The sequence below is a fragment of the Canis lupus genome, chromosome 7 (genome assembly GCF_011100685.1).
Source record: "Canis lupus familiaris isolate Mischka breed German Shepherd chromosome 7, alternate assembly UU_Cfam_GSD_1.0, whole genome shotgun sequence".
NCBI lineage: Eukaryota > Metazoa > Chordata > Mammalia > Carnivora > Canidae > Canis > Canis lupus.
In genome coordinates, this window is record NC_049228.1 from 29,263,479 (window position 1) to 29,278,618 (window position 15,140).

General features: G+C 35.6%; 1 protein-coding gene across 5 annotated transcripts in view; it reads left to right on the forward strand.

Moving 5' to 3' along the window:
- Window positions 1-15,140, forward strand: part of NME7 (NME/NM23 family member 7) — a 262,304-nt gene that overhangs the window by 139,628 nt on the left and 107,536 nt on the right. The gene's annotated exons all lie outside the window — the stretch shown is intronic.

The following is a 15,140-nucleotide window of genomic DNA, read 5'->3' on the forward strand; positions in this document are numbered from 1 at the left end:
AGAAATTATCTAAGATACTAATTATCCTTTGACTTAGGGAAGCTATAAATAAAGCTCTCAGTGTGAAAGATATTGATATGGTAGCCTGATACCAGATACATAAATATGAGCAATGGGACTTAGGTGAAACTTGATAGTCTCTAGTATACTTTTCATTTTGGTTTGTGTTTTCATCATATGGCCATTGGGTGGAAAAAGGAGTGAAGAGGAAGGGAGTGGACCTAAAAAGCAGAAATAGCATTAGAATACACATGAAAAATCTCCATGGAAATGTTAAAAGCTGAGTAGGATTATGGGAAGCATTACTGATTTTAAACACTATATTATTTTTAAAGATTGTATTTATTTATTTTAAAGAGAGCGAGTGAGCTCGTGAGCTGGGGGAGGGGTGGAGGGGGAGAGAGAGGGACAGTCAGACTCCATACTGTGCGTGGAACTGGCTCGGGGCTCCATGTCACGACCCTGAGATCATGACCTGAGTTGAAACCAAGAATCAGACATTTAATGAACTGAGCCACCCAGGCGCCCCTAACTATAATTTAAATTTATTCTCTTTATCACTTATAGTTTATTGAAGATGAGCATTCAATTCAGTTTAATACAGACAACATTTATTGAGTTCCCTTAGATGTAGAATAGTAAGCTAACAGCACCTATTAAGAAATCAATTTGTCTAAGAGTGCTTGCTGCTTAAGCTCTGTAGAGAATAGTACACCTGTTCTCAAAGATTGAAGAGCACACACACAATGATCTTTTAGAACATTTTCAAAGAAACATACAATAAGGACTAAAAATTGTTAGTTCAAGTAAAATGCAAATGTTGAAGGATTGTTTAGTAAAGGAGCAAATGATATGACCTGAAGATAATTGAGAAACTTACTTAGAGGAAGAGAGTTGTGAATAGGGATTTAAAGGAGAATCAAGGCACAGAGAGAATGGGAAAGCTTTAAAACATGTACAAAGGCAACAGTAAAGGATTCTGCAAATTTACTATGTTATACAGCAAGAATATTTGCATGGCTTCAAAAGGAAATGCATACCTAGAAGCACAAGGAAATACATTTTTTTTTTTTTTAGATAGAGGAAATAATGCAGTGAATGCTGGTAGAGATGAGTGTGGGATGGGTAGCCTTAAAAGCCACGGTACAATTGTGGATTGTGTATAAGTGGAATCCCATGGGATAGGAAATAGCAATTCCTTGTATTTAGCTTAATTTTAAGTAGTTGGAATTATTCCCTTGATGCAAGAAGAGCAAACTAAATTGGGGGGGATTAAAGACAGGGGCTCTAGAAACAGTTAAAAGCCCTGATGACACCATTAGAGAAAGAGTTGACAGGACCTACTTTCTATCTTTTCAGGAAGGAAGAAGAATAGAAATAACTATTAAATGTGGTTGTGAAAGAGTGATTAATAAAATGTGAGTCTGATGTGGAGGACATTAAGAGAAAATGGTGATGATATTGAGTGTTCATTGGTTATTAATCACAAATTAGAAAAGGATACTTTTTGTTTATATGAATAAGCAGATCTGATGTTTGCCATTTTTATATCTGATTTCTGTTGGCCAGGACAGGGTTTTATTTATTGATGTTTTAAAGATAATTAAAATTGTGAGTGAGCAGCTGACTAAACAAATGGGCAAATGAAAGAGATAAAAACTAGAACAAAAATAGAATGAGTATGTTAATTCTTTCATTCAATAAGTATTTACTGAATCTGTACTAGTATTTGTGAATTTGAAGATAGAAGTCTCAAAGAATTTACAATCTACAAGTGGACAGTATATGTAACTGGCTAATTTCCATGTTCCATGGCAATTGCAGTGCTAGATGCTTGCACTGGGTATGAGTGGAGCCCAGAATATTAGCACTTAGCTCAGCCTGGGAGGGGCACTACCATCAGGGGCAACTTTGTTAAGAATATATCTTCTGAGCTGAATTGCAAGGAATGAGTAGAACTTAAAGTGTAGAAAGTGGGAAATGATATGATTAACGTTAGGGAAGAATAAACCATTCACATTTGGATACAGCAAGATCTTTATCATTATTGTAGTAAAAGTACTGGGCAGTAAGTGACAGAGGATGAGTTCATCAGGGAGGAGTTGGAGAATGAGCAGGTAAGTAATCAAAGAAGAGTCCTGGGATCCCTGGGTGGCGCAGCGGTTTGGCGCCTGCCTTTGGCCCAGGGCGCGATCCTGGAGACCCGGGATCGAATCCCACATCGGGCTCCCTGCATGGAGCCCGCTTCTCTCTCTGCCTGTGTCTCTGCCTCTCTCTCTCTCTCTCTCTCTCTCTCTGTGACTATCATGAATAAATAAATAAAATCTTAAAAAAAAAAAAAAAAACAAAGAAGAGTCCTAAGAATAAACGTTTACCGATTACCTCTCTTTCTAGATGTAGATTTAGTGCATATTTACAGAGTAAATAGTGTGTACAGAGATTACTGCTGGATCCCATGTCTGGGCCATAAAAAAGAAGACTACAACAAGGTATCTTTCCTTAAAGAGCTCATAATCTCATGAAAGCTTAGTTTGCAAACTTCCAAGATCCTAAGTCTTGGCTCATTAAGCATAGTTTAAATTACTGTACTATTTTTTTCATTTTGCTTATTCATGAGCTCCTTATAGCATTATAGAAAATTGTACTAATAAGGATTTTAAAAGTTGGTATGCATTTAACATATAAAATGTCAATAGTGGTTGTCTTTGGATGGTAGAATTATGATAATGTTAAATTCTACTATCCTATATTTTACAAATTTTCTTCAAAGTACTTCTATTACTTTGACAATAATAATACCTTTTATTTTATAATGAAACTTCAAAGTGAATGAATGAACTTATAATTGAGGACTTGGTCCTGATTTGGGATGGTTTCTCTTCTTGAGTCTCAGAGTCTTGAATTATATACTAGGTGCAGGATGTTAAACAGGATCATATGTCTTTGATGGATGGATCATATGTCTCTGATGGAGATATATATATATACACACACACACACACACATATATGTATATATATATCTGGATGGATAATATGTGTATATATATTAGAAGAAATACCATTAGTAGTTGTAGTCAAACTATGCATTGGAGACAATAAAATAGTTCTTACAGCTTGTTCTGACTTTGGTTTATTTTATTCTTCCACTACCTATCTTTGTCTCTTTTCTTCCACTCTTCCAGCAAAATAGTAAGCACTGAATGCTTACTGCATGCCAGTCATGTGCTGGGTGCTACTAGGTTTATAGTAATGATCAAATAAATACAGTCCTTATCTTTGAGGAACTTATGGTCTAGCTTGAGGAGGTAGAATTGATTAATAGCCACCTCACTCTAATTCTTGTATTAAAGTAATTATTGTATTAAAATAATTATTGCATTAAAATAATAAAATAATCTAGAAATTCATTTTATCCTTGCATTTCCATATCTGAAGAGAGACTGTGGGTTATAATACATGTAAATATAATAAAGTGTGTGGGGAAAAATGCAAGGTATGTCATGGCCATACAATTGATATTTGATAAATTAATAAATAGACTGGATATATTTTTATACATATCTAACATCTGATATTAACCCATTATTTAAAAATATTTCATCTACCAAAATGAGTTTTTTTTCCTTTATTCCTTTCTAAGATATAGAACTACTTTTTAAGTTGATTCTAAAGAAGGTTCAGTGACCATTAGACATATATGTTGTGGATCGATAGCACTTTCATCATTGATGGCTGCACTATTGGCAGATTCTTTCTCTTATAGCTGGAAGGAAACATACATTGTAGATGAGTAAGAATTTCTTCCAGTCTTCCTAGAAGTGGTCTTAAAGAAGGGGTGGTTCACAACACAAGTCACTGTGTGACGAAGGGTATATTAAACTTTCTATTTTTATTTATTTACCATATAAAAATAAGAAAGAAATGAAGTTTTAGTAAAATTTAATGCATGAACTGATAAGAGTACATTTACACAATCTGTTAAAAATATATACATGTTTTTGTGCACCTGGGTGGCTCAGCTGGTTAAGTGTCTGCCTTCAGCTTAGGTCATGATCCCAGGGACCTGGAATCAAACCATACATTGGAGCTCTCTGCTCAATGGGGAGCCTACTTCTCCCTCTCCCTCTGCCAGCCGCTCCCCCTGCTTGTGCACTGTCTGTCTGTCTCTCTGTCAAATAAATAAAATCTTTTAAAATATATATGTACACACACACAAATATGTTTTGATGTATTTACATATTTTACTCACAAGAGTGCTTGAAAAATGTTGGTCTACATTAAGGACATTAAGAGAAAAAAATATCAGAGCAGGTTTCTTTACAATTAGAGAAACATTCACTTACCACACCATCACCTGCAGAAAACCTGATTTGCCTCTGGAAGAGGTTTTGATTGCACCTGCTCCAGAATTTTACTGTTGAGTAGCTTGGTAGTTTTCCTGCTGAGCCATTAGGAAACTGAAAGAGTCACCAAAGAAGTGGTAAATTATCTGGGAAAATTGTGCTGAATATATTTGTTCTTGGACTAGTGGTACGACAAGCCAAATAACCTCACATCAGTATGCCTTATTTTATGAAAAATGTGTTTGTAAAATATTTTATGTAAAGGATATTATTTAAGGGAATTTGAAGTTTGGTCAACTGATTAGTTATCCTTATATGCTTTTATACCTTAAAAACCTTTACCCCATAGCCAGATTGAATTAAGAGTCAAATATTCTCATACACAAAAAGTGGCTCTTACCACAAATGTTGGAGAGGATGTGGAGAAAGGGGAACCCTCTTGCACTGTTGGTGGGAATGTGAACTGGTGCAGCCACTCTGGAAAACTGTGTGGAGGTTCCTCAAAGAGTTAAAAATAGACCTGCCCTACGACCCAGCAATTGCACTGTTGGGGATTTACCCCAAAGATACAGATGCAGTGAAACGCCAGGACACCTGCACCCCGATGTTTATAGCAGCAATGTCCACAATAGCCAAACTGTGGAAGGAGCCTCAGTGTCCATCGAAAGATTAATGGATAAAGAAGATGTGGTTTATGTATACAATGGAGTATTACTCAGCCATTAGAAACGACAAATACCCACCATTTGCTTCGACGTGGATGGAACTAGAGGGTATTATGCTGAGTGAAATAAGTCAATCGGAGAAGGACAAACATTATATGGTCTCATTCATTTGGGGAATATAAAAAATAGTGAAAGGGAATAAAGGGGAAAGGAGAAAAAATGAGTGGGAAATATCAGAAAGGGAGACAAAACATGAAAGACTCTTAACTCTGGGAAATGAACTAGGCGTGGTGGAAGGGGTGGTGGTCGGGGGTGGGGGTGACTGGGTCACGGGCACTGAGGTGGGCACTTGAGCACTAGGTGTTATTCTATATGTTGGCAAATTGAACACCAATAAAAAATAAATTTATAAAAATAAAAAAATGTTACTGCAAAAAAAAAAAAGTGGCTCTTTACATTTTAGTGGTTTCCCATGTATTTGATTGTCAGAGTAGTATTTCACCTGTTATTGAGTAGCCTTCACTGATTTTAGGATTAAAGTGGAAGTATCATGATATTTTGAAATGCAACTCTTTTTTCATGAATGTGTATAAAATTGTGGTAAACTTGGAAGAGAAGTACTTGGTTGCTGATTATCTGTTTGCCTCTGTCATCTATGGACTTCCTGGTTACATTCCTTTATTCCCTGAAGGCTGTGAACCCCCATGATAGTCTTTCTCTTCATCTAGTTCTTACTATCAATGTGGGCACAATAATATCCATGTGAAAGTTTCACCCAGGGCTTGGCATCAGAGCTGAACAGATCACTTCTGTCAGTTACCTTTATTCAGTCTGCTTCCTCGTTTTCTTCCACAGCCATCTTCTATTCCATGTTGACATCTGGAGCAGCGACACCTCTCTGAACTTAATCTCTGATATAGTCATGCCTGCCATAGCTTTCTGGTCCCCTGGGTCTCTTGCTGCATCTTTGACTTGACTGAAACCTTAGGCATTGGACCGTTCCGTTTTCTGACACTCTAGTGCCATTTTCTGACTTCCCTCTCTGAGTAACCTAGACTCCACTGTTCATATCCTTGACTGACCTTTTGATACCATTCTCAGTGTCTTTACTCTCTTGTCCTTTGTCCGCAGTCTGAACTCCAAACTTAGATCAATTTAACCATGTGTCTACCTCATGCTTATACATGTACTGAAAGGTTCTAGTAGATAAATGCTATACTGCTGTATAGATTCATATTTATGCAAGTGATGATCTCCAAACAAAGCTGGAATTACTGACCCCTTGAAATCTTTTCTCATTGCTCTTCTTACCTTTCTGCTAATTCTCACAATAGCAATTTTAAGCCTCCATTATTTTCTTCAGCCCTTTTACAGTTCATCCTCTTTTCCATAAAAAGATAGCATTATCTTCTATTTCATAGACATAAGTATGGTTATTATGATCTCTTAAATTTCTGCCTTCACACTATTTCTGAACTTGTGCTCATCTCTTCATACTAGTCCAAAGGAAGTGTGCTTTTCTTCTCTTTTAAAACTCTCTACCTATTCCTTTTTTTTTTTTTTTTAAGATTTTATTTATTTATTCATGAGAGAAACAGAGGCAGAGACACAGGCAGAGGGAGGAGCAGACTCCCCACAGGGAGCCCAATGCTGGACTCTATCCCCAAACCAGGACCATGCCCTGAGCCAAAGGCAGACACTCAACCGTTGAGCCACTCAGGTGTCCCCTCTTTACCTATTCTTAATCCTTTTCCTCCTTGAAGGATTGCTCTATTCTTCTGAATTTGTATTTTTTAAAAAATATATTTTCTTGTAGTTATAAAAGTAATATATGGCCATTATAGAAAAATTAGAAGTGAAATAGAATTTAATAAAGGAAATGTGGCCCATAACCTTATCACTAAGAGTTATCAATTTCATAAATAAAATTTGGATCAAAGTGTGTATACTGTTTTGTAGGTCATGATACCCTAAATAATACTAAGCTTTTTCTCAAATCATTAGATGTTCTTCAATGATATGATTTTTACTAGATTGGCTATATGTAATTTTATGGTGTAAATTAATTTTTACAAAAGAGTCCAGCTGCAGGGGATCCCTGGGTGACTCAGCAGTTTAGCACCTGCCTTCGGCCCAGGGTGTGATCCTGGAGTCCCAGGATCGAGTCCCACATCAGGCTCCCTGTGTGGAGCCTGCTTCTCCCTCTGCTTGTGTCTCTGCCTCTCTCTCTCTCTCTCTCTCTCTCTCTCTCTCTCTCTCTGTGTTTCTCATGAGTAAATAGATAAAATCTTTAAAACAAACAAACAAAAGAGTCCAGTTTCATTTTTCTGAATGTGACTTTCCTGTTTGCTTAACATATTTAATGAGGAGATGATACTTTCCTTATTGAGTATTCTTAGCTTCTTTGTCAAATATTAGTTGATTGTATATGTGAGGGTTTATTTCTGTGCTGTAGATTCTTTCCATGGGTCTGGTATCTGTTTTTATGCCAATATCATACTGGTTTGATTACTATAGCTTTTTGTAGTGGAGTTTGAAATTAGTGAGTTTGATGACTCCAACTTCATTTTTCTTTCTCAAAATTGTTTTGGCTATTTGGAACCTTTTGTGGTTCTATACAAATTTTAGGATTTTTCTCCTATGTCTATGAAAAGTGTCCTTGGAATTTTCATAGAAATTGCATTTAAATTATAGATGGCTTTGGGCAGCATGGACATTTTAACAATATTCATTCTTTCAGTCCATGAACATGGGATATCTTTACATTTGTGTCATTTTCTGTTTCTTTCATCAAAGCCTTACAGTTCTCAGTAGGCAGATCTTTTACCTCTTTGGTTAAATTTATACCTAAGTATTTTATTGTTTTTGATGCTATTGTGAAAGAGTATTATTTTCATATTTTATTGTTACTCTCTATATATACAATTGATTTTTCTATGTTGATTTTTGTGTCCTTCAACTTTGTTAAATTTATTCATTATTTCTAACACTTTTTGGTGGAGACTAGGATTTTCTATACATAAAATCTTATCATCAAAAAACAATGATAGTGTTACTTCCTTTCTGATTTGGCTGCCTTTTTCTTTTTCTTATCTAATTGCTCTGCCTAGGAGTCAATTACTATGTTGTATGGAAGTGGTGAGATTGGGCACCATTGTTTTGTTCCTTATGTAATAGAAAAAGCTTTTAGCCTTTCACCACTGATATAATGTTAGCTGTGGGCTTGCCATATATGGACTTTACTATGTTTACTAATTTACTACCAGATTTTTTGAGAGTTTTTAATCATGAAAGGAAGTTGTATTTTCTCAACTATTTTTTCTCTATCTATTGGGATGATCATGTGATTTTTTTCTTTCATTCTGTTAATGTGATATATCACATTTATTGGTGTGTATGAATGAACTATCCTGGCATCCCAGGTATAAATCCCACTTGATCATGGTGTGTGATTGTTTGAATGTGGTGTTGAATTCTGTTTGCTAATATTTTGTTGAAATGTTTGCCTCCATATTTATCAGGATTATTGGCCTGTAGTTTTCTTCTTTAGTAGTATCATTATCTGGCTTTGGGATTAGGGTAATGCTGTTTTCATATAATGAATTTGGGAGTACTCCTTCCTTTTCAGTTTTTTGGAAGAGTTTGAGAAGGGTTAGCATTAATTCTTAAATGTTTGGTAGATTTTACCAGGGAAATTATCTGGTCCTGGGCTTTTCTTTGTTGGGAGATTTTTGATTTCTCATTCAATCTCATTATTGGTCTCTTCATATTTTCTATTTCTTTATGATTCAGTTTCAATAGATTTAATATTTCCAGGAATTAATCCACTTCTTCTAGACTGTACATTTCAATGGCATGTGATTGTAATAGTTTATTTGATTCTTTATATTTCTTTAGTATCAGTTGTAATATCTCCTCTTTCATGTCTGATTTTATTTAAGTCATTTCTCTTTTAGTGATCTAGCTAAAGGTTTATCAGGTTTGTTTATTAGTTAAAAAAAAGCAGATTTTGGTTTCATTGATCTTTTCTATTGTTTTTATGGTCTCTATTTCATTTTTTTCTGCTCTGCTCTTTGTTATTTCTTCCTTTTGCTAAATTTGGGCTTAGTTCTTTTATTTTTCTGGTTGCTTGAGGTATAAAGTTAGGTTGTTTATTTGAGATCTTTCTTGTCTTTTAATGTAGGTGCTTATTGCTATGAACTTTTTCTTAGATCTGCTTTTGCTGCAACGCATAACTTTTGGTATATGTGTTTCTGTATTCGTTTGTTTTAAAATATTTTTGATAAAAAATTAAATAAAAATAAAATATTTTTGAATTTCTCTTTTGATTTCTTCTTTGACCTTTTAGTTGTTCAGTAGCATGTTTAATTTCCACATATTTATAAATTTTCCAGCTTTCTTCCTGTTACTGATTTCTAATAGCATACTATTGTGTTCTGAAAAGATACTCGGTATGATTTTAAACTTATTAAAATTGCTGAGGCTTGTTTTGTAACCTATCCTATGGCGTATCCTGGAGAGTGTTTCATGGGCACTTGACAAGAATGTGTATTCTCTGTTAGTATTTGCTTGATATATGTAGGTGTTCTAAAGTTAGGGGCATATATACTTAAAACCGTTTTATTTCCTTGACGAATTAACCATTTCATCATTGTATAATGACTTTTAAATTAATTTTTAAATTTTAATTCCAGTATAGTTGACACACAGTGTTATATTACTTTCAGGTGTACAGAAATTATACAGAATGGTACACCTTAGTGTACAATATAGTGATTGAACAATTTTGTACATTACTCAGTGCTCATCATGATAAGTGTATCTTTCATCCCCATTACCTATTTCACCCATCCCCCATCCACCTCCCCTCTGGTGACCATCAGTTTGTTTTCTATAATTAGGACTCTTTGTTGTGGTTTGTCTCTCTCTCTCTCTTTTTTTAAATTTGTTTTGTTTCTTAAATTGCACACATGAGTGAAACCATGTGGTATTTGTTTTTCTTTATTTTGGTTAGTATTATATTCCCTAACTCCATTCATGTTGTGACAAATGGCAAGATTTTGTTCTTTTTCATGACTGAATAACATTTCATTATATATGCGTATATACTCACACACACACACACACACACACACACACACCACATCTTCTTTATCCATTCATCTATCAATGAACACTTGGGCTGCTTCCATAGTTTGAATATTTTAAATAACGCTGCTCTTAATATAGGGTTGCATGTTTCCCTTTGAATTAGTGGGGTTGTTTTTGTATTCTTTGGGTAAATACACAGTAGTATGATTACAGGACTGTAGGGTAGTTCTATTTTTAATTTTTCTGAGGAATTTCTATACTATCTTCCACAATGGCTGCACCAGATCATAGTCCTACCAGCAGTGCAGAAGGTTTTCTTCTCCACATCCTCGCCAACACGTTTCTTGTGTTTTTTTTATTTCTGCCATTGTGACAAGTGTGAAGTGGTATCTCATTGTCATTTTGATTTGTAGTTCTCTGATGATGAGAGATGTTGAGTAACTTTTCATGTATCTGTTGGCTTATCTGGGTGTCTTCTTTGGAGACATATCCGTTCATGTGTTCTGCCCATTTTTAAAAAGGTTATTTATCTGTTAGGTGTCAAGTAGTATCAGTTCTTTATATACTTTGGAAACTGACCCTTTAACAATGATGTCATTTGCAAATATCTTCTTCTATTCAGTAGGTTGTCTTTTAGTTTTGTTGATTGTTTCCTACACTATACAGAAACTTTTTATTATTGTTTTTATTTCCTTTGCCTCAGGAGACATATCTAGGAAAAATGCTGTTATGGCCAGTGTCAAAGCTATTACTGCCTGTGCTCTCTTCAAGGATTTTTATGGTTTCAGGTCTCATATTTAGGTCTTTAATCCCTTTTGGGATTGTTTTTTGTATGCTGAAAGAAAGTGGTTCAATTTCATTGTTTTGCATGTTGCTGTCCAGCTTCCCCAACATCATATGTTGAAGATACTACCTTTTTTCCCATTGGATAGTCTTTTCTGCTTTGTTGAAGATTAATTGGCTGTATAACTGTAGGTGTGTTTTTGTATTTTCTCTTTTGTTCCATTGATCAGTGGGTCTATTTTTATGCCAGTACCATACTGTTTTGATTACTATAGGTTTGTAATATAACTTGAAGTCTGGAATTGTGACGCCTCCAGTTTTGGTTTTCTTTTTCAAGATTGCTTTTTCTATTCAAGGTCTTTTGTGATTCCATACAAATTATAGGATTGTTTGTTCTAGTTCTGTGGAAAATGCTATTGGTATTTTTATGAGGATTGCATTATATGTGTGGCTTGCTTTGGGTAATATACGGACATCTTGACAATATTTATATTGTTCTTCCAATGCATGAGCATAGATTTCTTTGTGTTATCTTTGTGTTATCTTTCTTTCATCACTGTTTTATAGGTTTTTTTTTTACAAAAAGATTTTATTTATTCATGAGAGACATAGAGAGAGGCAGAGAGACATAGAGGGATAAGCAGGCTCCCTGCAGGGAGCCTGATGCAGGACTCGATTCTAGGACCCCAGCATCAGGACCTGAGTCAAAGGCAGCCACTCAACCACTGAGCCACCCAGTTGTCTCTCTGTTTTATAGTTTTCAGAGTATAGTTCTTTCACCTCTTTGGTTAAGTTTATTTGTTGGCATTTTATTGATTTTAGTGTAATTGTAAATGGGATTGTCTTCTTAATTTCACTTTCTACTGCTTCATTATTAGTGCATAGGAATGCAGCACATTTCTACACACTGATTTTATATCATACAAATTTACTGAATTTATCAGTTCAAGTAATTGGTGGAGTCTTTCAGGCTTTCTTTATATAGTATCATGTTATCTGCAGTAGTGAGTTTTACTTCTTTCTTACCAATTTGGATACCTTTTATTTGCTTTTGTTATCTAATTGCTGTGGCTAGGACTTCCAGTACTATGTTGAATAAAAGTGGTCAGAGTGGACATCCTTATCTTGTTCCTAACCTTAGGGAAAAAGCTCTCTCAGTTTTCCCCCATTGAATTTGATGTTGGGTGTGGGTTTTTCACATAGGGCCTTTATTATGTTAAAGTATGTTCCCTCTAGACCAAACTTGTTGAGAATTTTTATTGTGAATGGGTATTGTACTTCGTCAAATGATTTTTCTGTATCTATTGAAATGATTATATTTTTGTTTTATTTTTTCTCTTATTGATGTGATGTATCATATTGATTAACTTACGGATATTGAAATACCCTTGAATCCCAGAAACAAATCCCACTTGATCATGTGAATGACTTTTTTTTTTTTTAATATTTATTTATTTATTTTTAGAGAAAGAGAAAGAGAGAGAGGCAGAGGGGCAGAGACATAGGCAGAGGGAGAAGCAGGCTCCACGCAGGGAGCCGGATGCGGGACTCCATTCCTGGACTTCAGGATCACACCCTGGGCTGAAGGCGGCACTAAACCGCTGAGCCACCTGGGCTGCCCAAGGTTTATCGATTTTGTTGTTGATCTTTCCAAAGAACCAGCTCCTGGTTTCATGGATCTGTTCTATTGGTTTTTCAGTTTCTATATCATTTATATCTGCTCTAAAGTTTATTATTTCATTCTTTCTGCTCGTTTTGGATTCTGTTTGTTATTTTTTTTCCCATCTCCTTTGGGTGTAAGTTTAAAGTTTGTTTATTTGAGATTTTTCTTGTTTTGTGAACAAGTAGGCCTGTGTTGGTATAAACTTCCCTCTTAGAACTGCTTTTGCGGGGATCCCTGGGTGGCTCAGCGTTTTAGTGCCTACCTTCAGCCCAGAGTGTGATCCTGGAGACCCGGGATCAAGTTCCCCATCGGGCTCCCTGCGTGGAGCCTGCTTCTCCCTCTGCCTGTGTCTCTGTCTCTCTCTCCCTCTCTCTGTGTATCTCATGAATAAATAAAATAAAATCTTAAAAAAAAAAAAAAAAGAACTGCTTTTGCTGTATCCCAAAGATTTTGGACCATTCTGTTTTCATTTGCATTTGTTTCCATGTATTTTCTTAAAATTTCTTCTTTGATTTTTTTTCCAGTCATTGTTTAGTAGCATATATTGGTGTGCTTTCCAGATATTTTTCATGTGGTTGATTTCTAGTTTCCTAGATAACATTGTGGTCAGAAAACATGGATGGTATTGATTTTAGTCTTTTTAAATTTGTTGACACTTGTTTTGTGGCTTAGTAGGCAATCTGTTCTGGAGAATATTCCATGTGTACTTGAAAAGAATATGCATTCTACTGTTTTATTTTCTGAATATGTCTGTGAATCCATCGTATCCAGTGTTTCCTTAAAGCCATTGTTTCCTTGTTGATTTTCTGCTTGGAGGATCTGTCCATTGATGTAATTGGGGTGTTAAAGTTTCCTACTATTTTTGTATTTTTTTCAGATTTATTTATTTATTCATGATAGAGAGAGAGAGAGAGAGAGACATAGGCACAGAGAGAAGCAGGCTCCATGCAGGGACCTGATGTGGGACTTGATCCCGGGACTCCAGAATTACACCTTGGGCCAAAGGCAGGCTCCAAACCACTGAGCCACTCAGGGATCCCCCCTACTACTTTTGTATTACTATTGATTATATCCTTTATGTTGTTATTAACTGTTTTATATATTGGGGTGCTCCCATGTTGGGTACATAATATTTATAATTGTTATATCTTGTCACTTTTATTATTCTATAGTGCCCTTATCTTTTGTTACAGTCTTATTTTAAAGTCTATTTTGTCCAATATAAGTATTGCTACTCTGGCTTTCTTCTGATATCCATTTGCATGATAGATGTTTCTCCATCTCATCACCTTCAATCTTCAGGTGTCTTCCAGTCTGAAATGAGTCTCTTATAGGTACCTATAGGTGGGTCTTTTTTTTTAAAAAAAAAAATTCATTCTGTCACCTTATGTCTTCAACAACAACAACAAAAGTTTGTTTGTTTGTTTATTTATTTATTTATGAGAGAGAGAGAGAGAGAGAGAGAGAGAGAGAGAAAGGGAAAGAGAGCACATGAGTAGGGTAAGGGAGAGGGACAAACCAACTCTGCACTGAGTGTAAAGCCTCATGCAGGGCTCCATCCCAGGACCCTGAGATCATGACCTGAGCTGAAACCAAGAGTTGAATGCTGAACCAACTGAGCCACCCAGGCTCCATACCTTATATCTTTTGATTGGAGCATTTAGTCCACTTATATTCAAAGTAATTATTGATAGATATATATTTATTGCTATTTTGTTATTTGTCTTGTAATTCTTTTTGTAGTTTTTCTCTGATCTTTCTCTTGCTCTCTTTCATGGCTTGTTGACCTTCTTTAGTCATATACTTTGATTCTTTTCTCTTCATCCTTTTTATATCTAGTACTGAGTTTTGATTTGTGGTTACCATTTAGCTTGTATATAACACTAACAATGAGACTGAAGAAAGAGAAATTAAGGAGTCAATCCCATTTACAATTGCACCCAAAAGCATAAGATACCTAGGTATATAACATCTTCTGCATCTATATATTTTAAGTCCTTGGTTGCTTAAGTTCGATCCTATTCTTTACTCCTCTTTCCCCCACATCTTAGGTATTTGGTGTCATATATTATGTCCTTTTATTTTCTGAATCCCTTGTGTGATTTTTACAAATATATTTATTTTAATGCTTTGGGGTTTTCTACTTTTCATACCCTACTTATGTTCTTTATTTTCCAACGCTGGTGCCCATGGGCTAGTTGCTGGGATCTGCATCTCTAGCAGCTCACAGGTCAGCTTTTTGATGGAATTTGTGACAAAGTTTTTAGAATCTATGTCCTTTTAATGGTTTTCAGGAGTCTTCTACCTTTCCTGCTGTTGCCACTCTTCAGTCATGTAGCTCACAATTTGCGACTTTGAATGGAGTGAGAGAGAATTGGGCTTCTTTGGCATCATCCTGGACAGCTGGGGAAGCCCAGGTGTTCACTCACACACTTTTAACTTTCCCCTCTTGAGAGGAGTCACAGGGTGAGAATAACTCTCATGGCCCTGAGGTGTGCCACTTTCAGAGATGGGTGATAAAGGTAAAATCAGACTGTTCATCTACTTAACTTCAGTGGATCTAGCTCCTTATGGTTTTGCTCCAGCTATGTGC